Here is a 20,038-nt window from a genome sequence, read left to right on the forward strand (position 1 = left end):
GGGCACAGTGTGGTTTTAGCTTATTGAGACCTGTATGGGGTAGTTTGTTTTTGAGGATTTGCAATACGTTGTGATGGAGATGAAGGGAAGGATGTGCTTATTCTAAAAAACTGGCTATAGGATTGCTCCCAGAAAGATAATGATGAATTCTTCTAAAAGGTTACAGTAAAATCACTTTCACAATCATCTTCATTACTGCACTATTCACCATAGCCAAGATGCCCTTTGGCAGAAGGATGATTGGAGAAAGTGTGTCATATATACACAATTGTATTGCACCTATCCATTATGAGGACTGTTACATTATTTGCAAAGAAATGGATAGATCTAAAAATATGTTAAGTAAATGAAGTCAGATCCAGACACACAAAGGACCCATGTTCTGTCTCGTATTTGGAAGCCAGAATTATATGCAAGTTAAACAACAATATTAACCAAAGCTTTCATTTTTCAGAGCAATATTTAAAAGGTGTAATTTCTTATAAAATTGAATTTTAATCCCAAAAATTGAATACCAAGAAACAATCACTTGGAAGATGTGAGGGGAAGTCAAATGGAAGGAATAAAAAGAATTATGGAGTAACAGTGAAGACATTATATTCAATGGAAATAATATGAAACTAGAAAAAATTAAAGTGGGGTGAGGTTTGGAAGGGTAGGAAAAGTTATATAAAGATCCATTATACTTAAAAAACTCATTTATTGAATGGAAATTCCCGTGTACAACTAGTTAAGATAATAAAAACATGATTAAAAACAATGGAGACATTTGATCTTAAACTGAATTCTCTTAAGCCATGAGTCATTATAATAGTTTCCTCCTCAGAAATTTTCTTTGCAGGTATTTTCCTCATAGTGACAGAAAAGTGATCAATGCAATGCATATCAATACATCACATTGCACATATAAAATCACAGTAAAAATGCTTGATTTCATCACATGATAAAATAACAGGTAGAATGTGCCAAATGCTAATTGATTGTTTTTCCAAGTACTTTACCTATTGTATCTAATTTAATCCTCACAATAATTGCATGAAGTGGAGCTCCTTACATTTTTAATTCTCAGATGATTATATTGAAGTCTTCAGAGTTGGAATTACTAGTACAACATTGCAGACATGGTGTTAGCCTGAGGTTCATCTCCCACTGTATCAATTATCCTCATTCTATTTTATGACTAAAATACCAGCACTTAGGCTACAAATTCTAGGAAAATTTCCCAGAATTATTTTGTACACTCATAATATTTTACTTTATCTTAGAAAATAGGGAACTGTAATATGAATACTCAAAGTTCATAATCAATGCATACCTCCCTTGTGAAAAGAACTGCTAAAGTATAACATTCTTGATTTCTAGCTCAAAATAGTAGAAATCATATTTTAACCCTTCACTAAACACTGAACTGCCTGGGGACCCTATCTCTATTTAACACTGTCTTACTGAAAGAATGACCTCCATAATTCCTGATGGAAACAGACTGCAGGTCTTATGGACCAATCATTTCCACATTGTAGCTCAACTAAGTTGTTTACCATTAGAAGTATTTTGATTGCTTTTTATACCCAACATTTTGAGAGAAAGGTACTACTTTAAAATGCTATTAAAGCAAGACTGATATAAAAATCACCTTTGACCCTAGATAAATATTTTATCTTTCCTATAACCAAAAATGCACTCTGACCTATCATTAATGTTAGGAATGAGAGGTTTAAAATCATAGACATCAAGGCCTAAGTATGAATTAAAGACTCTCCATTTTGTGAATACTATTGGTTTAAAAAGACATGAAGGGCTGGGAAGGTGGCTTAGTGGTAGAGCGCTTGCCTTTCATGAATGAGGCCCTGGGTTCAATTCCTCAGCACCACAAAGGCAAAAAGAAAAAAGCTGGAAATGACGCTGTGGCTCAAGTGGTAGAGCGCTAGAATTGACCTGAAGAGCTGAGGGATAATGCCCAGAGTTCAGGCCCCACTACCGAACGCCCCCACAAAAAAGACATCAATACTACCAAATTTTTCAAAATTTCTTATGATGCTGAAGATTCAATTATAAACTATTAACACTTGATCATAACTCATTTTCATGGGAGTAGAATACAAAACACAAGATTAATCCTAATCATTTTAAAAGACCTTTATTTATACTACAAATTCATTCTTATAACTACAAATAATCTAAAAATAACAAGCACAGTGAGACAAAAAATAATTTAACTGCATCATCTACATTCAAAGGACTGTGCTAATAGAAAATAAAATTATACTAATAATTAGGATACCCAATTCACTTACATTCTTTTATTCTATTTCTTTTAGTTTCATAAAAACTGGCTTTTCATGAAATGATGCATGAAAAGCCTATATACCCACTTACATTTTCAGATCTTAACAATATTTATTTCAGAAATGTCTTTAGCTGTATAGTCAATGAACTAAAATAATAGTAAAATATTTAAATGTTTTTCAGAAATTGCAAAACTCGCTCTGGGATGTTATTTATATTGGAAAAGATATTCGAAAAGCCTTATTTGTTAAAGTTGTGATAGTTACTCCCACAAAAGAACTATTAATGAAGAAACCTTTGTATGTACAAACTTCAAATGCATCCACAATCTGGAGGTGACACATGATTTTGTTTTTGTTTTTGAAATATATATCTAACACGCATAGCCACAATACTGATTTTCAGTCAATATGATGGGATATTCAAACCTTAAAAATACGGATTTTATTATCTTAGTGTGAATAGATACGATCTTACAAAGAAAGTTATTTTTAACAGAAATCCGGAGTTTACCTACCTTGAGTTTCACAGAAATAACCAGAGAGTAATACTTGTTCAAGTCGGTCAAAATCACTCCATGAGTATTTCTTAAAAATATAATCAATTTAAGAGGTCAAATACATATTTTGAACTGACAGTCATAACTTACTACCCAATTATATGTGTATCTTTTTACCTAACACATACTAAACGCTGAAAATGATCTCTTTTATCTAACTTAATGTTGTAATTGCTTCGATTATGATGATGTTATTAACAAATAAAATGTACAGAAGGGTGTTTCCACTGAAATGACAGGACAGAACACTGATAAATAAAAAAACATTTTAAAAAACATTTTAACACAGCTCTTTTCAGCCTCACCCTGTTCATATTTGCAAGCAACATTGCAACAGCACACACACACACACACACACACACATACACACACACACACTTAAACACATATGTGTGCACATGTACACATATACACGCATGCCAAATTCAGAGTTTATTGTACAAAAAAGTTCAAATAAAATATGAGTGATTAGGACAAATTATAATTTGTCTTATTACAAAATAATACATATTCCAGTCACCAGGGTTGTTACATTTTACCTGCCCCTCCACATGTCACCACTTATTTTATTTTAGGTAATTAATTAACTAATTCATTCCTTCATTAGTTAAATACTAATACTAGAGCTTGAACTCAAGGCCTAGCTCTGTCCCAGAATTTGTTATTTTTTTGTTTTAGTTTTCTCAAGGCTAGCATTTTACTGCTTGTAAGACAGCTCCATTTCTAGCTTTTGCTGGTTACTTTCAAACCAGAATCTAATGGACTATTTTTCTTGGTCTGGTTTCAAACCACAATCATCAGATTTCATCTTTCTGATTAGCTAGGAATAATGACATGAACCACCAGTGTGGCTCCTACTTTTTCCTATACTTATCTATTGCATATACTTCGATAGCAATTAAATATTGAGAGTATAGAAGCAAGATGTACACTGATTATACTCTTCTCTCAGAAATTCAAATTAGTAATGTAAATTTCTTCTTAAGATCATACACAAAAATACTTAAGAAGAAATCTGATGATGATGATGATGATGATGATGATGATGTGTGTGTGTGTGTGTGTGTGTGTGTGTGTGTGTGTGTGTGTGTGTGCTGCAATATGTTTCACATATAAGCACTGTGCAGGGGTGTCCAGCCATTCAGATTTATCGCATAAATATCTGCCTTGAGCTACTAACTCATGGACAATGTCTAAGTGTCCGCTCTAGGCTTCCTGATGAAGAGGGGTATACTCATCCTCATCCCTAGTATTCATGAGTGGCCTTTTTGGAAAGTAGTGTCCACACTGTAGTAAGCTACAAGAAAAACACTCTACCACTTATCACCTTCCCAGCCCAAGGATTAAGATTCTTGTCTGTAATTTAGTCAAAGCTATGTCTCTTTATGTAGGTGACTAAAAATGTATGTGCTAATTTCAAGTAAATACATAAATTCTATTTCCATCTCTTTTAACAAATAAAACAATAAAACTGCTTTATAAATAGATCAGAAGCATTGATTTTGTGGATAGCTAGGTCATTGCACATCTGTATCTCTCTTCCTCTCTCTCTTTCATGATTTTCATAGACAATATGGTTGCTCCATAATTGTCCTAATTTATTTTGCTTTTATATTTTTGGTTGCATTATTTCACTTTCTGCTCTATCATTTCCCATATCAGCACCACATAAACAGAACCACAGAAGTGATTCTGTGGTTCAAGTAGTAGAGCGCTTGCTTTGATTTGAAGAGCTCAAGGACAGTGCCAAAGCCCAGAGTTCAGGCCCCACAAGTAATGTTTTTTTTAAAAAAGAATCTAAATCCTTGATAACTCTAGGAACAAATATGACTGAAATCAGTTGAATCACACTTTTCCTGCACAATGAAAGAAAAGGTCCAGGCTAGGAAAGCTGCTAGAGAAGGCAGGCAGATTGTATCTGTGAAAAAAAACTTTGAGGAAAATGGTATCGAGGATTACTTACTGGTGATCCACTTGCATTGGAAACATGATGCTGAACTATTACTTGCTGATTCTGAAATATTGCTTCGATCATTATATCCTCCAAGAAGAAAAAATGAAATTTAATTGATATCAAAGGAATACTAATACATTTTGACTTCTCATTAAGCATCTTCAATCATCAAAATCACTTGAAAACAGTAGATAGGCCAACTTTTTTAGATGAAAACAAGTGTCTTTAAAAAAACAAGGAATTTAAATAGTCATGCAAAGGACTTCTATTTTACTACTGTATTATACATTTTTTTCTAATGTTGGGTACCAATAAAAAATGGATCTATTAGAAAGCTCTTAAAGCTCATATATTGAATAGTAAGTTCTCTTACACTATATCATAGTATTTCCCAAATCATATACATAGAAGGCATTGTTTCCTATTTTCTCCTTCCTAGAATAAGCTGCACATGAAGACACCACTGGTCCTCATTTTCAGTCTGTGCATTTGAATACGGAGTGAATATCAATTCACTACTATCCAGTTAGAATAATTTAGAATAGTAAAAATGGAAAAAGAGAAAATAAATCATGGTGAAAAACATATGCAGAAAATTCACCGGATTTTCTGACCATGTCAACCAACGTGAGCTACTGGGGAAATACATGGACACCTCATTCCCACTATTACTCAAAGTCTCTGGTTAGGCAATTCTGATGAAGACAAGGAACAAGATGAAAACGTGAGGAATGGTATCAATTGCAAGAAAATAATGGAGAAGAATCCATGCAAATTTCTTCTTTGGGATGCCGAAATTAATCGACTTATTAGAGTTCCGAGACTACTTTCCCAAAAGGCCACTCATATGTATACTAGGGATGAGGTAAGTATACCCCTCTTCATCGGGAAGCCTAGAGTGGACATTTAGACATTGTCCATGAGTTGGTAGCTCAAGGCAGATATTCATGCAATAACTCTGAATGGCTTGGCACCCCTGCACAGTGCTTATATGTGGAATAACACCAGAATGGATTCTTTCTTACTTCATCATGATGAAGATACCAATCCCCAAACTAAAGGTCTCTTGACACCCTTGCATCTTGCTGCTGGGAATAGAAATAGCAAAGATATGCTGTATCTCCTTCTGTTGAAACATTATATCAAACCGGGTCTGAAGAACAACTTGGAAGAAACTTCATTTGATATTGCCAAAAGGATAAGTATGTATCACTACCTCTTTGAAATTGTGGATGGCTCTACAAATTGTTCTCCTACATAGGAGTTTGGTTAAGTTTCTTAAATTTCAAAAGTGCCAGTCCATCCTTTGTGTACCTACAACATATTTTCATATACAAAGCAACAGCAATATCTTAATTTAAAAATTCATGGATTCCATAGTATTCTTCCACGTGAATTGCCAGACTTTGATATCAAAATGTATTCGAGTTGTTTGTATGCATCTATAATGATTGCTGCAGAGGTTGAGAGTTTTTTAAATTTTAACTTATGGTTGAAATGAATAGTATAGAAATTAAAGATATTCCTGGTGCTTGTCTAAAAAAAGTATCTATGTTTGTATAAAGTCCATAATATATTTCATTGTCTTCTATATATAATACGTTGAAGTCTACATTGATTTACAATATATAGGTTCATTCATAAATGTGTCCTTTCAGATTACATTCCATAAAGTAAAACTTTAAGATTCCTTTTTCCTAGGTCCTTATATTATTTGTTTTTTATTTTTTTATTTTATTTATTTTTTAAAAATTACGATTTTTTTATTGTGAAAATACCATACAAAGGAGTTACAGTTACTTGGGCAAGATAATGAGTACATTTCTTAGCAAGAATTGTTGCCTCCTCTTTGTTTCCTTCCCATCTCTTCCCATCTCACACCCCCAACCCCTCACCTCCGCCTACTCTCCCCCTACTCCTTACCCCGGCCTCCCCTCCACCAGGCCAAAGTTGTAAAGTTCATTTTTCAACATAATGACTTGTACATATCGTTGTTGCAAGGGTCCACCTGTATCCCTATTTAAATTATTTGTTTTTTTCCCTTCCCCTCCACAACTTATCCCAACATCAAATACAGTGAAACCAGGGGTTAGACTGTGGGGAAGGGACATAGAAAGCAACAAACAAATCATGTTATAAATGTGTTAGAAACAACATGAAAAAAAAACATTTTTATTCCACCTTCCCATCCCTTCCCATCCTTCCACCTCCTTCCCACCCAGCCCTCCCTGCCCCCCTACCAAAGTTGTAAAGTTCATTTTCGACATAACAACTTGTACTTGTCATTGTTGCAACGGGTCCACCTGTATTCTTATTTAAAGGACTTGTTTTTGCCCTTCCCCTCTACAAATTATACCGACATCAAATACAGTGAAAGCAGGGGTTATACTGTGGGGGAGGGACATACAAAGCAACAAAGAAATAATCTTATAAATGTATTAGAAACAATCACATGAAAGAAAAAGAACATTTGAATACATATCTTAGGGTTCATTTCCCTAACATCACCTTATCTGACCTTTTCTGCTTGACTCAGACATATACTAGATATGGCAAATAAGTAACACCATGGGACCTATGTTTCTTTGGGCTTGGCTTACTTAATATAATTTTTTCCAAGTCTTTCCATTTCCTAACAAATGGGGCAATGTCATTCTTTCTGATGGAGACAGAGAATTCTATTGTGTATATATACCACATTTTCTTGATCCATTCTTCTAGTGAGGGGCATCTGGGTTGGTTCCATATCTTAGCTATGGTAAATAATGCTGCAATAAACATAGTTGTGCTGGCAGCTTTAGTGTGGTCTTGTTTGTAAACATTTGGGTAAATGCCCAAAAGTGGGATTGCTCGGTAAGAGGGGAGCTCTATGTGGAGTCTTTTCAGGAACTTCCATACTACTTTCCAAAGTGGGTGAACAAGTTTACAGTCCCATCAACATCCCCTCCAGCATCTGTTGTTGTTAGAGTTCTTGATTTTTGCCATTCTAACTGGGATAAGGTGGTATCTCAATGTTGTTTTGATTTACATTTCTTTTATGGCTAGGTAGGTTGTGCATTCCCTCATGTGTCTATTGGCCATCCTTCTTTCTTCTTCAGAGAAGTTTCTCTTTAAGTCTTTAGCCCACTTATTTATTGGGCAGTTGTTTCTTTGAGGATTTGTTGTTGGGGGGTTTGATTTTTTGAGCTCCAAGTATATTTTAGATATGAGACCCTTGTCCGTTGTATGGTTAGTGAAGATCTTCCCCCAATCTGTGGGACTTCTATTGATCTTGCTAGCTATGTCCTTTGCCATAGAGAAGCTCTGCAGCTTCATGCAATCCCATTTGTCCAAACCTTCTTTGATTTGTTGTGTTTCTGGATCTCTATTAAGAAAATTTTGGCCTGCGCCAAGGAGACCTAGGGTTTCTCCTATTCCATCCTGTAATGTTTTTAGAGTGTCTGCTTTGACTCCAAGGTCTTTGATCCATTTGGAGTTGCTTCTGGTGCACGGTGATATATAAGAATCTAGCTTTGGTTTTATACAAGTAGTTAACCAATTTTGCAATCACCATTTACTGAAAAGACTTTCTTGCATTCTATCTTTTTAGCTCCCTTATCATTAGATGGCTATAGGTCTGTAGGTTCATTTCTGGGTTTTCAATTCTATTCCACTGGTCCTGAGGTCTGTTCTTGTGCTACTATCATGCTGTTTTGATTACTATGGCTTTATAATAGAGTATGAAATTTGGTATTGATATTCCCCAGCAGTGTTCTTTCAATTGAGGAGCGTTTTTGCTATTCGGGGTCTTTTATTGTTCCATATGAATTTTTGGATTGCCTCTTCTATTTCCTTGAAGAATGAGGTTGGATTTTGATTGGCATCGCTTTGAATTTGTAGATAGACTTGGGAAGTATTGCCATTTTCACGATGTTAACCTTTCCAATCCAGGATCATGGGCATTTTCGCCATTTTCTTAGTTCTGTTTTTATATCCTTTTTCAAGTTTTTAAAGTTTTGATCATAAATGACCTTCACTTCTTTGGTTAAGTTAATTCCTAGGTATTTTATTTTTTGTGGGGCTATTACAAATGGAGTTGCTTTCCTAATTTCAGCAACACTTTACTCATTATTGCCATACAGAAAAGCCATTGATTTGGGGGTTTAATTTTATACCCCGGTACTTTGCCAAAGTTTGGAATCAACTTCAGTAATTTGGGAGTGGAGTCTATCGTATTCTTTAAATACAAGATCATGTCATCTGCAAAGAGGGAGAGTTTTATTTCTTTTTTCCCTATTTGGATCACTTTTATCTTTGCATCTTGTCTTAGTGCTGTAGATAGGAATTCTATTACTAGATTGAAGAGAAGTGGTGATAGTGGACATCCTTGTCTTGTTCCTGAGTTAAGAGGAATGACTTTAGATTTTCACCATTAAGTATAATGGTGCCTGTAGTTTTGTCATGTATAGACTTTATTCTATTGAGGAATGTTCCATGGATTCCTAATTTTTCCAGAACCTTCATCAGAAAGGGGTTTTGGATCTAGTCGAATGCTTTTTCTGCATCTATTGAGATAACCATGTGGTTCTTATCCATGCCCCTGTTGATGTGATGAATTATATTAATTGATTTGCGAATATTGACCCAGCTTTGCATCCCTGAAATGAATCCTGTTAGATTGTGTTGTATGATTTTCTGAAGACGATTGGCCAAAATTTTGAGAAGTTTTGCATCAATGTTCATGAAAGAAATGGGCCTATAGTTCTCTTTCTTTGATGAGTCCTTTCCTGATTTTGGGATGAGAGTTATGATGGCTTCATAGAATGTGTTGGGTAGTGAACTTTCTCTTTCAATTTCATTGAAGAGTTGGAGTAGTATTTGTGTGAGTTCTTCTTTTAAAGGCCTTGTAGAACTCTGCTCTAAACCAACTGGACCTGGACTTTTCTTAGCTGAGATGTCTCTATTGCAGTTTCTATTTCAATGCTTGAAATGGGCCTCTCAAGATGCTTTAACTAATCTTGGTTTAGTTTTGGCATGTCAATATTTGCTAGGAAAAGGTCCATTTCTGCCACGTTCTCAAACTTATTAGCATAAAGTTTTGCGAAATATTCCCTTATAATGTTCTGAGTCTTGGTTGTTTCTGTGGTGATGTTTCTATTCTCATCTCTGAGTTTTATTTGGGTGTGTTCTCTTCATTTTCTGATAAGATTTGCGAAGGGCCTGTCAATTTTGTTAATTTTTTCGAACAACCAAGTCTTTCTCTTGTTGATGTTTTCTATAGTTTTTTTTGTATTCTAATTCATTTATTTCTGATTTAATTTTAATTAAAATGAATTAATTGAAAGAATTATTTCTTTCCATCTATTACATTGGGGTATATCTTGCTGCTCTTTTTCAAGGAGGTTCAGATGTCTCATTAAATTGTTACTTTCAGATCTCTCCAATTTGTTGATGTAAGATCTCAGAGCTATAAACTTGCCTCTAAGTACTGCCTTTGCTGTGTCCCAGAGGAGCTGGTAATTTGTGTGCTCATTTTTGTTGGATAGCATGAACATTTGAATTTCCTGTCTAATCTCTTCCATGACCCAATCATGATTCAGCAGTGTGTTGTTCAGGCTCCATGTGTTACAGGACTTTCTTTGGTGGCTTTTGGTGTTGAGTTCTAATTTTAATCCCTTGTGGTCAGAGAGAATGCACGGTATCACTTCAATGTTTCTGAATTTGGACAAGTTTGCATTGTGGCCTAAAACGTGGTCTATTTTAGAAACTGTTCATGTGCTGCTGAGAAAAATGTGTACTCTGATGCTGATGGGTGAAATATTCGGTAGATGTCTGTTAAATCTAGTTGATCTATGAAGTTGTTTAGATCTGGGTTTCTCTGTTGTGTTTTTGCCGAGTTGATCTATCTAGTGGGGAGAGTAGTGTGTTAAATCCACAACAATTAATGTCTTTGGACTCTATGGGATTTGAGGGAAACTAGTGTTTCTTGGATAAATTTGGATGCTCCCTTGTTTGGCGAGTAGATATTTAAAATTGTAATATCCTCCTGAAGGAGAGATTCCTTAATTAGTATGTAGCATCCTTCTTTATGTCTTCTCATGAATTTTCATTGGAAGTCTATTTTATCTGATATTAGGATTGCAACTCCCGCCTGTTTATGGGGGCCATTTGCTTGGTAGATTTTTTTTCCAACCTTTAACATTGAAAATGTGTTTGTTTTTACTGGCAGGATGTGACTCCTGAAGGCAGCAGATAGAAGGATCTTACTTTTTAGTCCTACTAGACAGTCTATGTCGCTTAATTGGAGAATTAAGACCGTTAATGTTGAGAGATAGGACTGAGAGGTATTTGGGAGTTCCTGCCATGTTATCCACCTTGTTGGGGTCTACAAAAACTGGGTTCTTCCTATGGTTCTTGGATTCTCAGTTTGGGTGCAGTTTCTAGGCCTTTATTGTGGTCTTGTTGGTTTTCTATGTGTAGGACATCTTTAAGAATCTTTTGTAGGGCTGTTTTGGTAGAGATGTACTGTTTCAATTTTTCTTTGCTATGGAAGGATTTATTTTGGCCTTCAGTTATGAAGGAGAGTTTAGGTGGATACAGTATTCTTGGGTGCTGGTTGTTTGTCTTTAAGGCATGGCATACATCATTCCAGTCTCTTCTTGCTTTGATTGTCTCTGCTGAGAAATCTGAGGTGATTCTAATTTGTTTCCTTTTATAGGTGATTGATCTTTTCTCCTTGACATGTTTAAGGACCTTTTCCTTGTTCTCAATTCATCCTATGTGGATTATAATGTGACGGTGGGATGTCCTATTCTTGTCTGGTCTATTTGTAGTTCTAAAAGCTTCTTGTATCTGAATAGGCCTATCCTTTTTCATGTTGGGAAGTTCTCTTGTAGTAGCCTGTTAAACAAATTTCCTAGACCATTAACTTCTGTTTCTAGCTGTTCCGCTACACCCATAATCCTCACATTAGGCCTTCTGATTGTGTCTTCCAAGTGTTGGATAGATCTATCATATTTCTTGGACTTGACTTGGATGGTTGTATGTTCTTTCTCTATAATATCTAGGCTGTCTTCAATCCCCGAGTTTCGATCTTCTGCATGGTCTAAACTGCTGTCAAGGCTTTCTATTTTAAAATTTCTTTTCCTTCTAATTGGTCAGCTTTGATGGCTTCAAATTCTTTGTTGAAGCTTTGTTTTTGATGTTGTATGAACTTTTTTACTTCCTTAATTTGGTGTTCATTGTTCATTCTCAAATCACTTAGTTGAATGTTTATGGTTTGCTTAAATTCCCTTTTTTTCGGTTGGGTTCCATTCAGTATTCCCTTGGTGGTCTCCCTGACTTTCTTCAGCTATTTGTTAATGGATTCCATGTATACCTTTAGTGATCATTGTGTATACTCTCAATTCCTGTATTACTCTTTGCTTAGCTTCCTCCTGTTCACGCCATTCCTGTAGTTCTCGTTGAGTGTTCTCAGCCTGCTCATGCCATTCCTGCCTTTTTCTTTAAGTATTCTCAAGCTGTTCACCCAAATCCTGTATCAGTTTTTGAGTAGCTTCCTAAGCTCAGAATATTCCTGTATAAACCTTTGGTTTGCCTCCTCTCTCTCCCTATCACACTCATACAGAGTCCTTTGTAAGTTTTCAATCTTTTCCTGTATTGACCTTTTGTTTGCCTCCATTGAACTTTTGTTTGTCTCCTCTCTCTCTCTCTCTCTCTATCATGCTCATACAGACTCCTTTGTATATTTTCAATCTTTTCATTTATCATGTTTGCCAGCACTGTTTGTAGAGCTAATTGGGAACTCTCCTCTGGATTATTAATTATCTGTTCTGTCCCCTGATTATCATGAGTGGGAGTTGAGATACCCAGGACTTGCCATTTTTCTTGTCTTTTTCTGGCTTACTCGGCCCATTTGGGATGAAAATAACACCAGTTTAGTGCTAGAACACTAACTTAAGACAAGCATCAACCAAAGTCTGTATTTGCACAGTCAATAGTCTGCAGATACAATTTAGTTCAATAGGTACATCTATTCAACGTCAAATGGGCTAACAACCACAAATATGAATTTGACAAACGAGAAATTATTAGGGTTAGGGAGAGATATGGGTATAAAATAGGAAGGCACAGGGAGAGTTAACTTAAGTCCTAATCTCAAAGCAGGAAATAGGTGGGATAGGTTGAAAGTAGAGATAAAAGAAAAAGAAGAAAGAGCAAGGGGAAAAATAAGAGACCAGAAAAAATAGAAAAGTAAAAATTAAAAATATTATGCAGATTCAAAACGAAATATTCAGAGAAGCACATGCATATAATGCAGAAGGGGAGGGATATAAAGGAGATGTGAAAAACTTAAAAATAAAAATACTGAAAATATTATATAGGTATAAAGAGGTAATACTGCCATTAAGGAATTTAAGTCTAAGAGGTTTTGAACTGAATAATCAATTCTTGGATTAAGTGTGTACACAATAAAGGATAAGGTCTAATAATCAACTGTGGGCATGTCTGAGGATGTGCAGAAAAACAATTAACTCACATAAAAGAGAATGAAAGAAAAGAAAAGGGGAAAAGAATAAGAAAGAAAGAAAAAAGATCAGAAATTCAATAGAGCAAAACAAAAAACAAAAAAAAATTTAAAAGAAAAAAAAAAGAAAGAAAAACGCATACACACATATACCTCTAAAAAAAATAATAAGAGGGAAAAAATGTTACTAGGAAACATTTTATTTTAAAAAAGTTAAAAATTAAAAATTAAAAAAAAAGTTTTAGAAAAAAATTTTTATAAAATGTACAAAAAAAGGAAATAAAATAGTTCTTTATTTTGGGAGTGGTGGGAAAAATCCTGTATCTCCCTTGTGTCTATAAACAGCCTTTTGTTTGAGTCTCTGGTCCGCTTGTGGTGTTTGATTTTCCTGTGGCTTGGTTGGTTTCTTAAGTCAGTTCGGTTGAACAGGCAGAAAAATGCTTTGCTTTACCCAGGATTTTGTGATCCTCCTCTCAGTTTAGTTCAATGGGAGGGATATGCTTTGATTATCACAAAAGAGGGAGATGGCTTTTTCCTCAAGTTTGGAGATGCTGTGATGAGGCTAGGTACTGGGTAGAGTTGAGGCCTTTCAGCAAACAGTAGCTTTTCCTGGGAGCTAGTTTGTGAGAAACTCACAGAGCCCAGCCTGGAGCGACTCTCTGGATTTATGTTTACTGAATTTCAATTCATTGTCAAGGCTGCTAAAGGGAGGGGCAGCCTCTGGCTCTGATTACCCAGTGAAGAAAGCCACTCCTGGGGCTTGCGCCTGAGTTGGATTACTTTTCCCTGGGTCGAGCTGATTCTGGCAGGTCACATAAGCAAAAAGAAAAAAGCCAGAAGTGGTGCTGTGCCTCAAGTGGTAGAGCGCTAGCCTTGAGCTGAAGAGCTGAGGGACAGGGCCCAGGCCCAGAGTTCAGGCCCCACGACTGGACCCAAAAAAACCACAACAACAAAAAAATATAATTGTTCATTATACCTATAATTTCAAAAGTAGCTAAAGCCAAGAAGATGAAAAAGTTGTTCATATGCATGTTTACTTAATGTCCTGGCCTGTCTACCATACAACCAGGCAGGAACTTACACTAATGACTTTCTATCACCAAATATTTCCATAGCTCCTGGAGAAGTCTATATATTTCTCCTCGATATTAGGCCTTAAATGGGTAATGTTTTAATCAAAGTGTTTCCTCTTGCCTCCAGGCTTTAAATTTACAAATGGTAAAGCTTTAGGTCTAACTCTACCAAAAACTGAGGTAGAAATAATGGGATAATACTTTAAAACAGAGTTGCCTTTGATACACTAACCACACAGAACAATGCATAACAATTTCTTATATTATATCTACTTATATATTTAATATTTATATGTGCTGATCTTAAATTTCACACAGTGAATCTAACTAGAATTAATTTATAAATTGACAAATAAATTGAAATTTATTCCCATAAATAGATTGGAACATAAATAATTAGGTTTAGAATATATATTTGAATATAAAAAGTATCAATTCATTGTCTTTGGTATAAGCTTGTGATACCTTCTAAGTGTTCTTGATCTTCTGAATTCACATAATAAAAAAAAAACAGTATTGTTTTCCTCTAATCTTGAAGAGATTTTACACTGCTGCTGTGTTTATTGTAATAACTCGCTGGTCCCAAAGTGTTTTTCTCCATATGATGCCTAAAAGCTATTATTCTTCTGCAGTACCCACGGGTCCGAGGATACCAGATCCCAGTTATCTGCATCATCAGATAACAATGGCAAGTCTTCTCACCTTGGCCCATGCAACATGCTAACAGAAAGTAATTGAAGTCCCATCTCAATTTCTCATTTCCTATAATATTTCAGGGCTCCAATTCCTTGCAGTAATTAGCAGTAAGCAATTGTGAAATGTAAGGCAACTTAAAATGAAAGAGGAAACCACAAGGTATGAGAGAAAGTATTGTAGTTCAAACTTTCAATTTACAGATGACAAGCCCATATGAGTAAACAAAATCACAAATGTCACAAGATTTTTTTTAATACCTCTCTCCTATTGATGAATGAAAGATTTCAGCCCAGCATAAGTAGGCCAAAAAAATTCCTGGAATGATAGATCCATAATTGTTCTACCAAGGCTAGGAAACTTGACTTCGATGTCAAGTATAATTTAGTAAAACATTGAGAAGACCCTAGTGCTTCAAAACACTGGCACTTCAGTAAAACTTGGTTCTGTAGTATAAAAATGTTGTCATTCTCAAACCAATGTAACTTACATTTAATCTCCTGAAAGTATGTTCCTTTTCAAATAAACTTTTTAGAATCATATTCACCAAAATAACACTTGACAAGTAGATGATAGTGATATTAAAAGTTTCTCAAGTGTAGGAATCAAGTTACAATAGAGTTGATTTATTTACCGAGCACTAATGCCAAATAAGTTCAACCATTCATTAAAGTGTGGAAATAGTATCTCCCACCATTTGCGTTGTTCAGTAGGTGCCTTCCAGAAATGTGTTAAATAGATCAGCCTCCCATATTTCAAACCCAAATATTATCTAATAAAGTAAATTTCATCACATAAGAAGGTACATTTTAAAAAGTCACTAATAGTTGCCTTATCATGTGTTGCCTTATCATATATTTTCCCTATCTGTAAACATAGTAATAAATATGACTGTAAGTCTTGAATATGGGTACTGATCAGAGATGTGACAAACATAAAATCTATCTTCTATTTCTATCATATTCCTCTAAGTAGTAAATTTTAGTTTTCTTCTTTTTCCAAAACTTATAGGTAGTAGAAAATATCATCCCATGTAAAATCAAATAATCACAGACCATTGCACAAAGCCATTTATAAAAACTGGTAGTTAGCTATAAATTCTAAGCAATTTTTAAACTTTCTTGTTGACTGTTTAGGTGCTTCACGTCTCCAGTCTTGCAAATTGTTATTACAGATGAATGAATTATGGAAGTATATGCTGACATCAGTTCAAGTATATGCAGGATTGAAACTCCATGGAATATATATAAACATTTCAAAGTATTAACAGACAATTTAACAGAATAACTATCAGGAAGTTGAAACCAGAAAGAAATAATAGTAAAGACATAGAATGAATGAAAAATGGAACAAGGGGCAAGTACAGCTACAATACTCAATGTACACATATAATAAAAGAAGTGGTAAATCTGAAATAAATCTTGAAGAAAGTGTTGGTTGAGAATGATAGAAGGAGTGACTCTGATCCAGGAGCATTGGACAATTAGATGGACATATTTAATTGTAACACAATTGCACAACCTATTGAACTTCAGTTAAAAACACAACTACAAACAAAAACACACAAAAAGCACAACCAAACAGCAATCTCTAGAAAGTATGTATATGACCTCACAAAATTTTAAGCAGTTAATGAAGGGCAATCTTGGGAAAAGCAAACAAAGCTGTTCAAAGAGGGCAGTTTAAGGTAGGGGAGAATTTTGAACAGATTTAAATAGATTGTCTAAGGTTATAAATCACCTACATCTACTGCACATATTTTCTTCTGTGAGTATTTCTTTTTTTTGGTCTGGTCATGGTGCCTGAACTCTGGGTCTGGGCGTTGTCCCTTAGCTCTTCAGCTCAAGGCTAGCGCTCTACCACTTGTACCACAGCTCCATTTCCGGCTTTTTTCTTTTTGCTTATGTGGATCTGAGGTATCGAACCCCCATTCTGTGAGTATTCTTTGTCTGAACTGTTTACTCCAGTCCTGAGCTGTGGCTTTATAGCTTATGAAGATAGAATGGAAGAATCAAGATCAAGAACCCATTACACCACTGGAGAGAAAACAGTACCCTATGGTTTCTCTCATCTCTCTTCACTAATCTTTTCTCATACTTTTAATAAAGTCAAGTGATTTTGAATTATATTTCCTTCTTTTTCAGAGAATTATTGTTTGGTAATTAAATGTCAATTCACAAATTTTGATGTCTTTTTTTTAAAGAACTTTGAATTTAAATTCCACTACAACTTTGTTTCACACAGTGAGAGTATATTTCCTGGGTAAGGACAATTCTCAAGGGAACCTACAGGATTTACAGCAAGGTTTGTGAGGTTTGTTTGTTTAGTGTGAAAATGAGCCATATTCACCCACATTGTTCCCTCTCAGCTAAGTCTCCATGGATTTCTTTGCATTAAAGCCTATTTTCTCAGACAATTTTAAATTTTCTTAATAGGCTAAGTTGTTAAAATGTTTGAACAATTAAAATTTACCTGTCAAAAATTTTTAACTCTTTTTAAATTCCTTTATCAGAATCATGAATTCACCAATCTTAATCCCACCTTTACCATCAAAAACAGTTAACATGTTGTTTTAATGATATAGTGTCCATGAAACTACTATTTTCCAGTGGGTTTGTATTGCGTATATTTGACCACATAAGCTGATGCTGAACAAAATGAATTCCAAGATATGGAAACAGATATTTATTTGCAGTTGGTTTTTTATGTACTATGTGATTTCTAGTTTCTTTGAGATTTTCCCCTATGGTTTATCCCCTGCTGTGTTTGATTTTGGTACCCTGTGTATTGTGTATACATTTACCTTAATAAGGAAGGGAACAGGAACAAAAACAATGGCGAGTCAAAGGACAAACAGCAAACCAATGCAATAGCAATTCTCACAAGACAATAAGTTGCAAATATACATTACAACTTGGGAGGGTTATTAGGGTGAAAGAAAAACTTAGAAAATTGAGTGAAGGGATAACAAATTTGAAAAGTTATGTACTCACTACCTTACAATGGCTGTAACCACAGTGCACATCATTTTCACATTAAAATTAAAAAAAAAAAAGCTGATGAAATAAAATTTCACTGTTTTGGTATAGTAAATATTATTCTTTATGTAGTAACTTTTAAAAAATCAGTCTTATTGGCATCTAATTTGAATTAATTACCTCTTCTTTATCAAAGGGTCATCAACTTGAACGATATCCAACTAGAAAATTTTTTCCCAATATTTTGAAAATAAAATAAATATAGTACTTTGTAATTCTAAAACAGAAAACAGTTTAATTCTATGAAATCCCATAACTTTTAAAAGTAAATAAGTTGTTAAGAGGACAGAATGTATGTGTTCTTCAAAATTCTTATGACTAATAAATACTCATTTTCAAATTCTGAACCTGTTTGCATGTTATTTAATTCTGCAGTAGATGCAGTTTCCAATGGGGTGTTACAGACTGAAATGTGAATAGAAAAAGAGCCACATTCTGATATGGGATAAAACTATGAAGCATCTTATAATTAATTCTTCAAGATTAAGCAGTTGTTTATCAGATTAAGCTATTATTTCTATGACCATCAATCACAAAATTTATGCCATAAAGTCATCCTAGCGCACCAGTTTCCAACTTGTAGGGTGCACCTCAAAATTCCCTTAATTTACATTAAAAATAGCTTATGTCCATTGTGAAAATACACTGCACCTCTGCTAATGTGATGCCCAATATATTCTGAAAAGAACACCACTATAAACAGGGTTGTATCATTTTTCCTTCACTGGTATTCTTACAAATATTATTTATATTTATACTTTTTTAACTATCATAGATAATCAGGATGCGAAGATTGGAAGATTACAGTTCAAAGACTGTGAAGACTCAGTGTCTATGTTGAAGGGGCAGAATGATGCAGGCTCTGGCCTCAGGATTATCTGAGGACTGTGTTTGAGTATTAGGAAAGCTCTTGGCATTCCGGGCTAGAGAGAGAAAATGTTCTCTCTCCCTACCTCAAAACACATGTCACAGACTCCTGGGAGCTGAGGAAGTGGCTCTTCTGCTTGCTTAAGCATAGATGAACACCTGGTCAAGCATTTTCCTGAGATTGGAGAAGTGGTTTGAGCTTGCTCTAAAATAGTTTAGATAATAATATTCCAAGACATTATCTCAAAAGTCAAGTAAAAATGTGTCTGTTGAAATATTTGTGTGAATGTCTTCTGACCACATCTTGGCAAAGATCATGCTTGCTTGTTACAATTGGTGCCCAAACAGGGACCCTGCATTGTTGAATTCAGGAAAGGATATTCAGGAAAGTACTTTTAATTACAGGGTGATGGGACAAGTTAAATCTACTCTGTACTTACATATGCTTAATCATTTACTTGCTGCTTATGCTGTAAATATGTCTTCTTATGACATAGAAATGTGTATTAATGTAGTTAGGGAATGGAATCCTTGGTTCCCCGAGTAAAGAATAATGTAGAAAGAGCTGTTCGAGAATGGGAAAAGATTCCTATTATATTTTTGTCCATTTGGGCTATTTTACATACCCTTTTTAAAGCTTTGAATGAGGAAAGATTAATAGCAGATGTAAAGAAAGAGTTCCCCCCTTCTTTTGTAGATTTACAATTGGACTCTGAGGTTAAAGATGCAATAGATAAGGATGCATTGCAATTAACAGAGAAAAACAAGAGCTAAAGGCTGAAAAGGAATAAACTGAAAGTATAAATAAAATGTCTGAGCAAATGGAATTGATTTTATCAAGATTACAACATATGGAGTTGGAAATTAGCAGAGTGAATGGAGAACCTGAGAAAGTGAAAGTAAAGCAGCCTTCGGCTCCTCAACTGGCTGATGCAATTTTTACAGCATCACTCCCTCCCAAAACAGAGGGCTCAGACAGTGAGTTTGATGATGAAATGCCTATTTTTTCTTATCCTGTAATTCAACCACCCCCTATGAATGGTATAGCTCAACCAGCCAGAT

General features: G+C 34.9%; 1 long non-coding RNA gene across 1 annotated transcript in view; it reads right to left on the minus strand.

The window, feature by feature from the left end:
- Window positions 1-4,993: 4,993 nt before the first annotated feature.
- LOC138838569 (uncharacterized) overlaps window positions 4,994-20,038 on the minus strand; it is a 28,485-nt gene continuing 13,440 nt past the window's right edge. The window contains exon 3 of the long non-coding RNA XR_011375662.1: window positions 4,994-5,022. This is a non-coding gene — a long non-coding RNA (uncharacterized lncRNA). The remainder of the gene's footprint in view (window positions 5,023-20,038) is intronic.

The sequence above is a fragment of the Dipodomys merriami genome, unplaced genomic scaffold (assembly GCF_024711535.1).
Source record: "Dipodomys merriami isolate MVZ:Mamm:240054 unplaced genomic scaffold, mDipMer1.0.p SCAF_283, whole genome shotgun sequence".
In the NCBI taxonomy this organism is placed as follows: domain Eukaryota; kingdom Metazoa; phylum Chordata; class Mammalia; order Rodentia; family Heteromyidae; genus Dipodomys; species Dipodomys merriami.